The sequence below is a fragment of the Gossypium hirsutum genome, chromosome A11, assembly GCF_007990345.1.
Source record: "Gossypium hirsutum isolate 1008001.06 chromosome A11, Gossypium_hirsutum_v2.1, whole genome shotgun sequence".
Lineage (NCBI taxonomy): Eukaryota > Viridiplantae > Streptophyta > Magnoliopsida > Malvales > Malvaceae > Gossypium > Gossypium hirsutum.
The window spans coordinates 24,613,170-24,629,768 of record NC_053434.1 but is presented as its reverse complement, the minus strand read 5'-3'; positions in this window follow the sequence as shown (position 1 = coordinate 24,629,768).

The window sequence follows — 16,599 nt, the reverse complement described above, 5'->3', positions numbered from 1 at the left end:
TCAATAAATACCACCATGAATCGATCCAGATAGGGCTGAAACACTCGGTTTATCAAAACTATAAGCAATCCAAAGGGCATAACTAGGAACTTGTAATGTCCATAACGAGTCTTAAATGCCGTCTTATGCACATCAGTCTCCTCAACCCTCAACTGATGATACCTTGATCGAAGATCAATCTTAGAGAAAACTGAAGCTCCTCGAAACTGGTCGAATAGATCATCTATCTTCGGTAGGAGGTACTTATTCTTGCTGGTCAACTTATTCAGTTGCCGGTCGTTGATACACATACGCATGGATCTATCCTTCTTTTACACAAACAGCACTGATGCTCCCTACGGAGACACACTCGGGCAAATGAACCCACGATCTAATAATTCCTTAATCTGAGCTTTAAGCTCGGTAAGCTCTTTTGGTGCCATTCGGTAGGGAGCGATAGACACCGAAGCTGTACCCGAAATAAGTTTAATCCCAAATTCCACCTCTCGATTCCGAAGTAAACCCAGTAGTTCATCAGAAAAGACGTCTGAAAAGTCCTTACTGTACTGTTATCCTTCACTGAAGAATCCCCCGAATCAAAAACATTGATGTAGGCCAGATACGCCGCACATCCCTTATACACTAATTTTTTCGCCCTCAAAGCAGAAATCACATTCGATAAGTAGTTTAGACGCTCCCCAATTATGACTACTTTGTCATCCCCCTCGGTTCTCAAAACAACCTTCTTAGACGCACAGTCCAGACTCACTTGGTGCTTAACTAACCAATCCATCCCCAGAATTAAGTCAAACTCCTCAAACGGAAGCTTCACCAAATCAACCAGAAATACTATCCCTTGAACCTCCAACGGAACGTCTCTATATTGTAACATCCCTAAATAGGGCCTAGTTAGAATAGTGGTTTCAGGACCACAAATCCGATATCAAAATATTATTTTATGATTATTATGAGGCCTAGAATATGAGTATATGCATGTGTTAAAGTTTCATGAAGAAATTCTAAATCTAAGATGTCCAATTAAAAATTAGGGACTAAATTGAATAAATTGCAAAACTTGATTTCTAGAAGCAATTTGTATGAAATTGCTTTAGATTATGAATTAGAAGGTTTTGGAGAGCAATTTGCCCAAATTTTAATTTTTTGGACAAAAATAGGCTTGCATGGATGAAATTTTAAAGAAAGTGCAGAGGGCATTTTGGTCATTTGTCATTTTAATGAATTAAAATGGGAAAAATCAAGCCAAAATCAGCCATTTTCTCCTTCATCCAGCCGAAAATTTGGGGTTCTCCATAGCTAGGGTTTCAAGTTTTCCAAGCTCAATAGTAAGTGCTCCCAAGCCCCGTTTTTCATGCTATTTGTATTTTTGAAATCCCGGTAGCTTGCCCTCTCCATTTCTACCAAAGTATCATCCAATTAATCTCCTAATTCACGATTCTAAAAGTCACCATCAAAAGGAACATTCCCCTTAATCTAACAACGTCCTTACCTCGAGCAAGTAATGGTAATTTCGCAACACTCAAGCCCTGACTGGCTGTCCATCGCCTCTTATCTTCCACCTAAATACCAAAATCAGCCTCCTATTAAATTCGTTACAAATATGAAACACACTTAATCAACTCACCAACAAGGCTCAAAAGCGCGAAAACTATGATTCTCAGTCACTTGTTTGCAGGAAGAACGATTTTTAAATGTATTTAAATCAATAAAATTAACAATTTTCCTTATATTTTATGTTTAGAGTTGTATTTAAATGATAACTATATTTTAAAATTAGTTAATAATTATAATTTAAATTCTAAATGTGTAATTATTATAACTTCTATTAAATAATAATTATTTTTAAATGTATAATTATCAAAATTTCTATTTTCTTTCAACTTTTTTATCTAATAATTCTAAATTATATATTATAATTATTGTTAAATATGAATTTAATTTATGATAAAAAATACAGGATGTTTTCATCAATTTTCAAACTTGTGTTTTATATATTATATAGATTATAGATAGATAAAATATATATTTATGATTTATTTATGTACGTAATTTATATATAATTTTAGTATACAATACACATATATATTGTAGAAAGCAGTGAGTTTTAGCAATAACAATATGAGCAGTTATAAAGAGCAATTATAACTAATAGGCGTCAGTAGTGAAGAACAAAAAAAAAAAAAAATAGCTACATATTTCGGTTTTTACCTACATTTACTCTAAAGACACAAATTCTTATCTTTAACCTTGTCCAAATAATGAATTAAGTTCTAGCACTCTTTAGTGTAACAACTTCACCTTTACTCTTACAATCTAGATCTCTTCTTCACTATTCAATCGTTTTACTTATAAAAATACGTTCTCAATAACAATTTCTAATGAACATATATATAAGAATATTTTTTTACTTGTTAACATGTAAATCAAAATATAATCATAATCCCCACTAAAGTAGCAATTAAATCAACATTTGGAATATATTAATAAAGTTTAAGACCATATGAAGATGTCCAACATAAGTCTTCAAATTAGTTGACCTAATCTCTTTAATTCGAGAGATCCGATTTGTTGTTTCAAATTATCAGTCTTGAAAAATACTCAACATAAGTCTATAAAATCAATAAAGTCATTGCTCAAAATTTTTTTTTAAAAGATTAATAATTCCAAATAATGCAAGTAATGAAACTTGAGAAGCATCAAGTATGGTTGTAATTACTATCATAACTGCCTCAACATATAATATATAGCAATGTTGTTGGAACCGAACCAAATTGACTGATTGAACTGAGAATCAGTAGGTCTGACAATTCAACTACCCCTGTTAAACCGAGTAATAAACAAACAGATAAAATCCAGTTAACGCGAGTTAAAAGCCAGATAAAAAAGAACTAATTATACCTATATTTGATTTATGTATTATATAATGGAAAATAAGGAATCAAATAGTCAAAAAGATGGGAAGATTGCATAAAAAAGAATATGGAAAGATGGTAACTTGGTAAAAGATTTTTATTATTATTAAGAAATTGGAATATATATATATGATTTTAACGTTTAAAGGTGGGTTTACGAATTTTTAATCAATGTGCAATATATAACCTTAAATTGGATTTACAAAACTTCAATAATGGGCTTTCAGATTTTATAAACAATTGAATTTTAATAAGGTATAATAGGCCTCCAATTTTTTTTAAAAATTATTTTAATTATTCTTTTATCTTTTTTAATTTTTTAATTTACGTTGTTTATCAAATAAAAGTTAACATGTGTTAACTTTGTTAACGTGGCAGTTCGCGTGTATATACGTCATCTATTAATTAATTTTTTAATTCATTTTTAATTTTTTTAATGATTTTTATATTTTTTATTAAAATTTTAAATTAAAAATTAATTATTTGTTGATGTGATATTCACGTGGCAACCCATGTGTATCTCACGTCAACAAAGTTAACAAATATTAATTTTTCTATCATTTTGATGTGATTTGACAAACAACACAAGTTAAAAGACTAAAAGAGGCGAAAATTAAATGGATGGCTAAATGACATTTTTTATAAAGTTAGAGGGTCAAAAAAATCATTATGCCTTTCAATAATAAACCATTTAAACTGAAAATTGACGGTCTAAACGGTTTGATCATCAGTCTAGTTCTAAAAATATTAGCATATAAACAAAATCTTTTAAAAAACGAAATGATACAAATAATATTATAAAAGTAAAATAACAATTTTAAAAGTTAGGCGAAGCAAAGTGGGTAAGAATGAGCAAAAGTCGAATAAATCTAATTAGACCAATTGAGCCAAGCAAATTCAGTCAAATCGATTCGATTAAGTTGACTTTGATTTTGTATTGGTTGGAGAAGTCGATCAAAACATGTTAATTCAATTCAATTTCGATTTTGAACTAAACAAACCTAATTATTTGACTTTATAAATACCTAATTTAAATAAAAAATACTAAAATATATTACCCAATCAAAGCCAAATAAAAAATAAACTTAATACCCAAATACATAACCAAAACTCAAATCTAAAATAAAAAAATAAACCCAATACTCGAAAACAATTAAATTCTAACCCAATTTAAAGAAATTTTAATTTTAAAAAATTAAACCTGCAAAAAATTTAGTTTACTTGATTCTTTTTAATAGTAGAGGGACTAATTTGATCTAATCTCTATAATAGAACTTGGCAACAGACTTGTTTAAGGGTAGGTGACCTGCCATCAATTGTAGTGGTAGTTTAAGTACTTTTCGGCACTTAACAAGCTTAATTTCGAGGCATCTTAATATTAATTATTTCATTTTCAGTAGTTAGTAGCTAAGTAATAAAAGTTAATAAAATAAGTTTTTTTGACATATTTTTTAATGTTAGTGACCTATTAGGTCGACACGGGCCTTAGGTAGGTTTAATTTATGTATTTAAGTGTGCATGATGCTTATTTAGGCCCAACAGATGTAAGAACTTGGGATGAGTGTTGCACAAGCTTCCCAAGCCGTGAAAGCATGACAGGAACGTCCAAAGCCACAAAATAACTACTATAGCGCGACATGATATGTAACAGCCCGTTTTTGAGTCAAATCGGAACAGTGATTTTGAGACCACAAATCCGAGGTAAAAATATTTATTTTATTATTTTATTAAATTTTACAGCATGATAGAATTATTGAATGAAAGTTTCGTAAAGAAATTTTATTGTTTGAATGGTTAATTCGGTAAAAAAGACTAAATCGCATAAAGCGTAAAACTTGTGTTCTATTAGCTAAAAGTGTCAAATAGCTATAGAACATTAAAATAAAGGTCCTTAACTGGAAATAGGTCATTTATGGGTTAGTGGATGATGATAGCATGACAATTGGTGCAATTTATAATAATTTTAAAGGTTAATTTAGTAAATTAGTAAATAATGTTAATATTAATAATAAAATAACAAAAGCCGCCATCTTTCTTCTTCAAATTTTCCACCGAAATTTCAATGAACAAAAGCCATGGGAGAAGTTTGACATTCGGCCAAGTTAATTTACAAGCATGTAAGCCCATTTTTGTTCAGTTTTTAATGATTTCTACGTTTTGAGATCGTTGCTTCGAATTCTAGCTAGCCCGTACCTTAGATTTTGAAATTGTTAAAGATTTAACATGTTTCTATTGTTGAATGTTTGAGTAATTTGATGGTTGATGATGGATTTTGAATAATTGTTGATAGTTAAACTAGTTTTCTAAAGTGATTTTTGACAAAAAATGTCAAAAAGGAATTAATTTGTGAAAATGTAAAATTATGTGGGTAAAAGTGTGAATAAATAAAATATATGGGCTTCCAGGGACTCTATTAAAGTTCGGCTAAGCTTGGGTGGTACTAAATTGCATGAATTTGCAATATTAAGTGTTAAGGACTAAATTGTAAAAAGGGTAAAAGTTTAGGGGCAAATGTGTAAATTTTCCAAAATATGAATTATGGGCTAAATTGAATAGACTGAATACTGAATGTACTGAATTTGATAATATATAGATCAAGATAAGCTGAGATCAGAATTAGATCGGGGAAAAAGAAAAGTGGACGAATAGCCGATATTTGCTATCTGAGCTATACGAGGTAAGTTCGTATAATTAGAATCGAACTTTTAAATACTTGTAATTATTTGAAATGTATGTATAAAATCGATTAATTGATATACTTAGAATAAGAATGCCTTATTGATATAGACTGATAATTCCCGAGCCCCGTTTGAACCGTATGAATTCGTAAGATACGAGTGACATGTCACTAGGGTTACCGTTTTGGTCGAGATCCTGCATGTGTTGCGGACTCACCGTAGCTCGAATGAGCTTATCGATATATCAGCTCGTAAGAGCTTACTGTTTTCAACTTGTTGGAGCTTACTATTTCTGCTTATAAAAGCTTACTGTTTTTAGCTCGTTAGAGCTTACTGTTTCAGCTCAATAGAGTTTACTGTCCATCAGCTCTGGGGGAGCTTACTGTTCATAGCTCGAAAGAGTGGAAAATGATAATGAATTGACAGATTACTGATTTATACGTAATGTATATTACCCGAGTATCCCTCGATATTCTAATAGGTTCAACGAGCATAAATACTGTTTATTTGGATGAAATACTGTTTATATGGATGAGCTACTATTTGCAAATGAATTATTGTTTAAATGATTGACAATGAAATGTTACTAATGTTGTACATAATATATGAATTTGGTATAATGCAATGTATTGAGTATTGAATTGAAATAATAGATGGTTACATGTACTTATATGGCTAACTTGTTGGTGAATGTTTGTGTTTAGACATTTGGAAATTGAGTTGAGTATACTTTATTTATTGCTTTAATTGTATAAATGGTAAGTTTAACTTTGAATTATACAGGCTTTCTAAGCTATAAAGCTTACTCTCTTTCTTTTTTCATGTTTTATACAGGTTTGTTAACTCGCTCGTTCCGGAGAAGTCAGAGTTATGCATCACATTATCCAATTGCCGATTGGTACTTTTAAACTTATGGATATAAGTAAATATGGCATGTATAGGCTAGTTATAAAGATGATAGTTATGTTCACTTGAGATGGTGATTTTGGTTCATGTTGTGATAAGTCTAATCCATGTGATTTGGCTAAACTTGATATTATGTTTTGGTATGTTTTGGTAAATATTATATGAAATGGAATTTTGCAAATGTGTCTTATTATTTGGTAAGCTTATGAATGGAAATTGTATGGTATTAGTTAAGTATTTGAATACTATGTGGAATTGGTATAATTTGTGTATGGAATGTTGTGGAATGGTTGCCTATTGGGTTATAAAATGTTACCATTTATGCTTGTGTATACATGTGAAAATAGGGTCACATAATGGCTTTGCGAATAGCCTATTTTTGTCCACACGGGCAGAGACACGAGCATGTGTCTCAGCCGTGTATGACACACGGTCATGTTATACGGCTGTGTGTCCCCTAGTGTTGATATTAAAATGAAGTCAGTATACTCCACACGGTCTCACACACGGGTGTGTGAGTTAGCCGTGTTGCATAAGTCAGTATACCCTATAGGATTGGCACGGCCTAGTACACGACCTGCCATACGGGCGTGTGTGGCCATTTTGAAGGGCACACGGGCTAGACACACGGGCGTGTGGTTGGTCGTGTGACCCAAGTCAGTATACCCTCCAGTTTTCACACGGCTTGGCACATGGGCGTGTCTTCAGCCGTGTGATGCAAGTCAGTATGTATGCCATGTTTCCACACGGCCTAAGTCATGGACGTGTAACCCTTGAAGTGTTGAAATTTTTCTAAGTTTCCAAAATTTTCAAATGCTATCAGTTTAGTCCCGAACCACTTCTAAAGAATGTTTAAGGCTTCGTAGGCCTTATAAAGAGACAAGATGATTCAGTTAAATAGTATTTGAATATGAATGCATAAATGTATAAGTTATGTAGGTTAAATGATGTGTATTGATCGGTAATACCTCGTAACCCTACTCCTGCGATGGATACGGGTTAGGGGTGTTACATGACCCCTATGTTGAGCTATAGGGGTGTTACCTGAATATGGGTCACAAGCAATGATAACATTAGCGGTCGTGTTTAATCGATCATAGGCTAGAGGCTTGCATTGCTGACATTAGGAATAGGAAATTCCATTAGGTTAATTTAGGTTTATTTAATTTAATTAGTTTAATTACTCTTTTAATTTGGATTCACACTACTAATTCGTGGCTTAATTAAATTAGAAATTATTTTTTATAATTAATTTAACAATAATTTATTCAATCCGCAATTCCTTGGGTACGATCCTCAAAATATTTACCAGTGTTTCATTGTAAACTTTATTATATTACAATTTGGCTTGTACTCTTGCAGATACAACACTTTAATTTTTATTTATTTATTTGCATGATTTTAACTATAAACAATAACATGTTTATAGACGGTTAAGTTGTTGGCGTCATTGCCGAAGATTATGACAGTGAAATTTTTATTAGATTGATTACTGTAAAATAATATTAATCGAAAGACAAACGAGCTAGATAGTGTTCTAATTTTTTTGTACATAATTAAATATTTTTATTTTGAATTTTTTTAGTTAATTAAATATTTTTGAACTTTTTTATTTACCTTGTTGATTATCAAATTTAATCATGAATATTGGTTTTTATAGGTCTGTGTACGAACTATCCAAATTGAGTTGGTTGTACAAAGTGTAACACCCCTAACCCGTATCCGTTGTTGGAATAGAGTTACAGAGCACTACCAGAGTTTACATTTAAAACTACCAAAATTTAAACCATATAATTCACAACATCAATCATAGCAAAATCAATCAATAACATACAAATTGTCCTTTATAAGAGTCGTCGAGGCCCTAAAAATAGATTAGGAACGAATCGAGACTAAATCAGGAACATATAAAATTTTTAGGAAAAAGATGAAAATTTTCAAACTGCAAGGGTCACACGGCCGTGTGGACATTCGAAGTAGGGACACACGGCCGTGTCCCAGCCCTTGTCTGTGCTCGTGTAACTCACTGACTTAGGTCACACGGCTGAAACACATGCCTGTGTGGACAAAAAAAGGCCATTTCCAAGCCAATTTTCTCACCCATTCAAGCACATACCTACAACCAAATTTCCACATATAACAAGCCTTCAAATTGCACTAATACCATGCATCATCAAGCTACCCAATTAAGGCATATAATCATACGACCAATACGCCTAAAAGACACTTCAATCGCAACAATTAAACATGTACAGTTATATGCACAATTTGGCCAAATGTTCAACTAACCTTTAGCTAAGTTAGTGTGAAAACATACCATTTTGTTTACCTATCAAATTCATACCAAAAAGTACCAAATATACCAATTAACATTAGCATCATAAACCATATATGCTAACCACATGTTTCATACCAAAATGACTATGTTCAATTTCCATCACCTAAGCATCATAAGAACTATAAAATCAACCATCATAAGGTCACATATATATCAACATAACAACCATTACAAAGCCCATATACATACATGCCAATTTAATAACAACTCCTCCATAAGAAAGTGCCATAAACACAAGCCAAAACAATGGCTACATCATCAACCAAAAATACCTATACATGTGCATATTTGACCAATTATCACTTAACTTGTTTCCATGCCAAAATATAAAATAATTTATATATAACCAACATACCATATTAGATTCATGCCATATCTAGTTCAAAATCTTTCCAAAACATACCATATCTTGACCATGTTGAGGTCAATTCATCATATATCACTTTGGTGATTCAAACATGCTCTGACATATTATCAATTTAACAGATATCAACAAGGCACCAAATATACCAAGGCTACATCACCCAAAATGGCATATACATGCCAAACACATTAACTAACATTCAACTAATCATCAACCACAAGTTCACCTATACATGCCATTATAACCTTAACCAAAATGATATATATATATAATAGCATGTGTATTTGAGATTTAAGAATTTAGTTTTGCATGTAACTATTCCATTGATTGCAGTAACATCTTGTAACTCGGGTTTGGCAACCGAATCAGGTAAAGGGTGTTACGATCGTATTGTATTGCTCACTTGGGAACATTGAATTAGTTGATTTGTTTGCTGAGTTAGCGAATGTTGAGCCCGATCAAAATGTCATTCCATCAAATCAACAATACAGAGTTCAAGACCCGTATATAAAGTTTCGAGAGCGTCTGTTGATAGGTGACCTTCTGTAGATGAGTTTGACTTTGATCTGAATGTTGGATGGATAGAACTGTGCGATTATGGAGCGATGTTGACATGGAACGAAAATCTACACAATGCTCCGTTTGTGTATAACAATCCTAATCTAGATTTTCGTTTACAGATACATTCATTGATAACTGGTATTAATGCAGATGGTAAAGAAAGACTCGATAATAATGGTGGTTTTGATCATCGATCTGACGCCTGCTGCCACCATGGCCAATCGGTCATGCCTCGATACAACCCAAAACAATTTTTTTAATTAGCTATTTTTAAAAAAAAATTAAACCAGTGTTACTAATATGTCAAGCGACACCGATAAAAAGAAATATTTTTTCTATATTTTAAACCACTATGTATACAGCTAAAAATACAAGTATTTTTAAAGAATACATACTGATGCTACCATTGTATCAGGCGACACCACTAAAAAATATTTAATAAAAAAACCATATGATTGCATGATGATTGAGGAAAAGATAAGGTGGTGCTGCCAACCAGTCAGTCAACATCGATATTCATGGTAGAAAACATCCATTCTCAGAATTAATTTGTTTCTAATACCATTTTTGTATTTAATTATTTTTATAAAAACCTCAAAAATTGACTTACCCATGGTGTTAGAATTAAGTGACCCAAATCTTTATTTAAATAAAATATAGTGGTAAAATAAAATAAAAAGAAGAATCCATATAGAATTACACTTCTTTTATTTTATTTTAAAATAAGGTTTTTTAAACCTTATTAAACTCCATCTATTTTATATTGATTAGAATAAGGTGTTTCAGTCTTACTAGAATATGGCTTTACAAGCCTATTAATAGACATAGTCTATTCCTCTTGTAGTAATTCGAATTCGACATAGTGAATTTTCTTCTCCTCTGCCCGTGGTTTTTTCCCGAAAGGATTTCCACGTAAAATCTGTGTGTTCTTTATTTTTTTATTTTATTTTATTTTATTTTATTTTTCATAAATTAGTATCAGAGCTAGTTCAATTTTCATAGATCAGCCCTTTCAGAGATGGTAGCAACACGATTTGAAATTGAGAAGTTCGATGGTGAGACAAATTTCAATCTTTGGCAAGTTCGGATGATGGCAATTCTAGTTCAATCCGATTTGAAAAAGGTTGTTACTGGGAAAAAGCCTGAGAATCTAAATAAAACAGAATGGGAAGAGCTTGATGAAAAGGCTTTGTCTGCAATCCAGTTGTGCCTCGCGAATACGGTATGCAGGAGGTATTGATTGAGAATACCTCATCCGCCTTGTGGAAAAGGTTAGAAACTCTTTATGCGACTAAGTCTCTGGCTAATTGTTTAGTGTTGAAACAACGTCTATTTACGTTTCGCATGAACGAAGGTGAGCTTCTTAGAGATCCCATCAGTTAATTTATTACTCTTTTGAATGATTTAAAGAATGTTGAGGTTCATATTAACGATGAAGATCAGGCCATGCTATTATTGTGCTATTTACCCCCTTCATACAAGTCTTTCAGGGAGACCCTGATTTATGGCAGAGACAAACTCTCGTTCGAAGATGTGGAGGGTCATTTGTTGAGTAGAGACAAACTCGACAATGAGCTTCATTTGAATAGCAAGACAGATAGGCAAGCTTCCATTTTGGTAGCATCAAAGAAAAGTGATAAAAGGTGTCGCTATTGTAAAAAGTTAGGTCACGTCAAAGCAGATTGTTATAAACTGCAAAAAAAGCTGCTGAGAGTAACGAGGAAGATGTAGCTGGTGCTAATTTGGCCGATGAAAATGGTGATGATTTCTTGTTAGTGTTAACAAGCGACAACACCAAGCTCACGTCCGAGTGGATCTTAGATTCGGGATGTTCTTTCCACATGTGTCCCAATAAAGAATGGTTCTCCACATATAGTTCGATTGAAGGTGAAGTTGTGCGCATGGGAAACGATTCATCTAGTAAGGTAATTGGTATTGGTACTTTTAAAATTAAGATGCACGATGGGACGATTAAGACACTATCAGATGTCAGGTATGTACCTGATTTACAAAAGAATCTTATCTCCTTAAGTATTTTAGACTTGAAAGGATGCGAAATCAACATCAATTCGAGCGGCATTAAAGTATACCGTGGAGCTCTCATTTTGTTAAAAGGTAAAAGAACCGGTAGTCTTTATATTCTGGAAGGTTATACAGCGGCCGGTGAAATCGGACGTCCCTCGTCCGTTATGGAGTTGAAGTCAACTTGTTTGGAGCGGAGGCAACTTGGTCATAGGAGGGAAAAATGTATGACTGTTTCGTTGAAGAGAGGTTCTCTTTTGGATGTAGGTTTTGAAAAGTTAGGGCATTGTGTTCGTGAAAATCAGACCCGAGTTAGTTTTGATTTGGCAGTGTACAAGTCGAAGGCTAGAAGTCTTCCAATTTCTAAGCACAAATTCGACTCAGTTAATTCCCTGTATAGTTTAATATAGGCTCGTGGCAGGCTTTGGCAAAGATGGTGTTGTGGAAATATGAGTCAAGGTGGAGATTTGTTAAATATGACTTCTATTTTCAGTCAAATTTAAGAAATAATATTTCAGTTAAACTCTGTTTACTTGTTTCAATCAAATACTGATTAGTTTAGATTATTTTACTATTATTTGACTTATGAATTTAGCCTATAAATAGGCTCTTTTACAACTTTAGAAAAATACCCATTAAAGATTAGAACTCATAACACATTTAGAGAATTTTGTGAGTTCTTTATTTTCGGGTTTTCGAGATTTAGTTTTTATCTCCATCTTTTGTACTCTTCGTTCTTTTGCCATTATAGTAAAATTATCTTTGCCCGTAGTTTTTATCCTCTTTGGAGGGGTTTTTCCACGTTAAATTTGTGTGTTTAATTTTTCAATTTATTCTGCTATTTTCTTGTTTGTTGCTTAATCGGGTTGAAATCCTAACAAGAGAAGACCGCTGCTGCATTATGGAAAAGGCTAGAACAAATATGTATGTCGAAAAATTTAGCAAGAAAGTTGTATATGAAGCAGCGTCTTTATGCTCATCGTTTGGAGGAAGGTGCATCTATACACAAACACTTAACAGTGTTTAAAGAAATTCTTTCAAACTTGGAGGCCATGGAGGTTCAGTATGATAAGGAAGATCTAGGGTTGATTCTACTTTGATCGTTGCCCCCATCTTATTTAACCTTTAGAGACACGATTTTATATAACCGTGAGTCTCTCACAGTTGATGAGGTTTATGATTCTTTGACCTCATATGATAAGATGAAGCATCTTGTGATTAAACTCGATTCTCAGGGAGAGGGTTTCATTGTTCGTGAGAGATAAGATCGGAATGCTGATGATGATCGTGGAAGGACACAGGAATAGAATCCTTGCGGTAAATCTAAGGGTAGATCAAAGTCTTCAAACAGAGGTAAAACTTGCAACTTTTGCAAGAAGAAAGGGCACATTAAATCTGAGTGCTATAAGCTACAGAATAAAATTAAAATGGAGGCTGCGAATCAAAATGGAAAACAACCAGAAAATTTTAGTGAAGCTGATGTTGTAGAAGACTACAGTGATGGTGAACTTCTAGTCGCTTCTGTCAATGGTTCTAAAGTAAGCGAGGAGTGGATACTTGATTCAAGCTGCACCTTCCACATGAGTCCCAATCGGGATTGGTTTACAACTTACGAAACAGTATCAGAATGTGTTGTTTTGATGGGAAATAATGTTTCGTGTAAAATCGCAGGTGTTGGAATAATTAAAGTTAAGATGTTTGATGGAATTGTCAGAACACTTAGTTACGTACGACATGTTCCAAAATTGAAAATAAATTTAATTTCGTTGAGTACTCTTGATTCAAAAGGGTACAGATACACAGCTAAAAGTGGGGTTTTAAAGATTTTCAAAGGTTCCCTTGTTGTGATGAAAGGGCAGAGAAATATTGCCAAGTTATATGTTTTGCAGGGTTTTACTGTTACTAGTGATGCAGTTGTCGCTTCCTCTTCCTTATCAGATGATGGTATTACTAAACTTTGGCATATGCGCCTAGGGCACATGAGTGAGAATGGCATGGCAGAATTGAGAAAAAGAGGACTTCTTGATGGGCAAGGAATTGCAAAATGAATTTTTGTGAACACTGTGTTTTTGGGAAGCAAAAGAGAGTTCGATTCACCAGAGGAATCCATAACACAAAAGGAACGTTGGAGTATATTCATTCTGATCTGTGGGGGCCATCTAGAGTGCCTTCGAGAGGTGGAGTTAATTATATGCTAACATTTATTGATGATTTTTCCAGAAAAGTTTGGGCTTTCTTCTTGAAGCAGAAAAGCGATGTGTTTTCTGCATTTAAGTCTTAGAAAATTATGATTGAAAAACAGACGGGAAAACAAATAAAATACCTCCCCATAGACAATGGCTTAGAGTTTTGCTTTGATGAGTTTAATAGATTGTGCAAGTTAGAAGGGATCGTGACACACTTGACAGTTCGCCATGCTCTATAGCAGAATGGCGTTGCAGAACGAATGAATAGAACGATCATAGAGAAGGTTCGATGTATGTTGTCAAATGCTAACTTACCAAAGTTGTTTTGGGCCGAAGCAGCCTCTACTGCATGTTTTTTGATCAACCGATCCCTATCCGTTGCCATTGAGAAAAAGACTCCAAAAGAGGTATGGTCTGGTAATCTTGCTAATTATTCTGATTTAAAGATTTTTGGGTGTCCTGTGTATGCTTATGTTGATAATGGAAAATTAGAACCGAGATCCATTAAATATATTTTTCTTGGTTATAAAGCTGGTGTAAAAGGGTATAAGTTATGGTACCCTGAAAATAGAAAAGTTGTGATTAGTAGAGATGTTGTTTCTGATGAAACTGCTATGCTACCTAACTTACCTCTTAAAGACTCTTCCAATAAAGAAAATCAAAAGTAAGTGGAGCATCAGATTAATACAAAGTCAACTCCTCAAGCCAGTACAAAAATTGAGAATAGAGTTATTTCTTCACCGCAATACTCTATCGCCAAAAACAGAACTAGAAGAGAAATTAAACCTCCAAAGAAGTATGCTGAGGCTGATCTAGTTGCTTATGCTTTAAATGTGGCTGAAGATATAGATGCGAATCAAGAGCCATCTAATTATTCCGAGGCGGTTACTTGTGAAGACTCAGAAAAGTGGATGTTTGCTATGCAAAAGGAGATGGAATCACTCCACAAAAACAGAATATGGGATCTTGTGAAACTTCCTAAAGGTAAAAAGGCTATTCGTTGTAAATGGGTGTTTAAAAAGAAAGAAGGGACTCCAGGAGTTGAAGAACCCAGATATAAAACAAGGCTTGTTGCAAAGAGTTACAGTCAAATTCTAGGAGTGGACTTCACAGATGTGTTCTCCCCAGTTGTTAAGCATAGGTCGATTTGAGCTTTGCTTGGTATTGTAGCCATGCATGATTTGGAGCTTGAGCAATTAGATGTAAAAACTGCATTTTTGCATGGAGAACTTGAGGAGGATATTTACATGCAACAACCAGAGGGTTTTATAGTCTCGGAAAAAGAGGACTATGTTTGCTTGCTGAAAAAGTCCTTTTACTGTTTGAAACAGTCACTAAGTCATTTCCTATAACCAAGTTTGAGCATTGCTTAGACTTGATTGGTGTTTATTGTTGAAGTTAAACCCTTAAGGGGTTTTATGGAAGAGGTGGAGAACTTGTTCGTTGAGAGTTCACGATGAAGAACTTGTTTATTGAGAATTCGTGTCAAGGTGGAGATTGTTAGAATTAAGTAACCCGAATCCTTATTTAAATAAAATACAGTGGTAAAATAAAATAAAAAGAAGAATCCATATAGAATTACACTTCTTTTATTTTATTTTAGAATAAGATTTTTTAAACCTTATTAAACTCTATCTATTTTATATTGATTAGAATAAGGTGTTTTAGTCTTACTAGAATATGGCTTTACAAGTCTATAAATAGACATAGTCTATTCCTCTTGTAATAATTCGAATTCGACATAGTGAATTTTATTTTTCTCTGCCCGTGATTTTTTCCCGAAAGGATTTCTACATAAAATCTGTGTGTTCTTTATTTTTTTATTTTATTTTATTTTTCACACATGGAAAATTAAGAAAATTATGTGAAAGATTTCGAAATTTCATGTCAACTTTCTGTGAAAAATCTAACAACAACTTTAATTTCAAGAAATTTGATGATTAAATTAAGAAATTAATAGTTAAATCACTAAAATAAATTCAATAGTGTAGTGACATTTATATACTTTACCCTTTTATTTAAGATATAAATAAATGGTGAATGTATTTTGCAAGGCCCCTTATCCGGCTTGCCCATAATTATGTAGAAAAAGACGGATGAGGAGTTCAATTGAAACAGACATTGGCCATTGCTACTTGTAGTTTGACTTTTTTATTATATCTTCATTATGGCTTGCAAATTAAAGAAACTGGATATGGTTATAGACCACGGTTTTACAATTCTACAGCTGGAATCAAGAGTTTGGAGCCAATGAGCCGTCAGCTTAGCCGATAAATATTGTGCAACGTCTTACACGTGTAAATCAGGTAACTCAAATTATTTTATCTACTGAATCAATTTAATGTTTATGCTATTAAAAAAAATTCAAATAAGTTCAAATTATAATAAATTTAACTTTAATTATATAAAAATGTCTTAAAATTTTTCAATTAGAATTAAGTTTCAAACAAAAGATTTTATTTATATAACTATAAAAACTTTAAAAATATTAACTTTGTTAAATTGTAAATGTTAATTCTATTTCAATTTGCCATTATTTGATTCATTTTAAGTTAAAATGTGTCTATAGTTCCTATACTTTTCGAACATTAGGAATATAGTCTTTATACTTGAATTTCTAGAAATTTAGATCCTC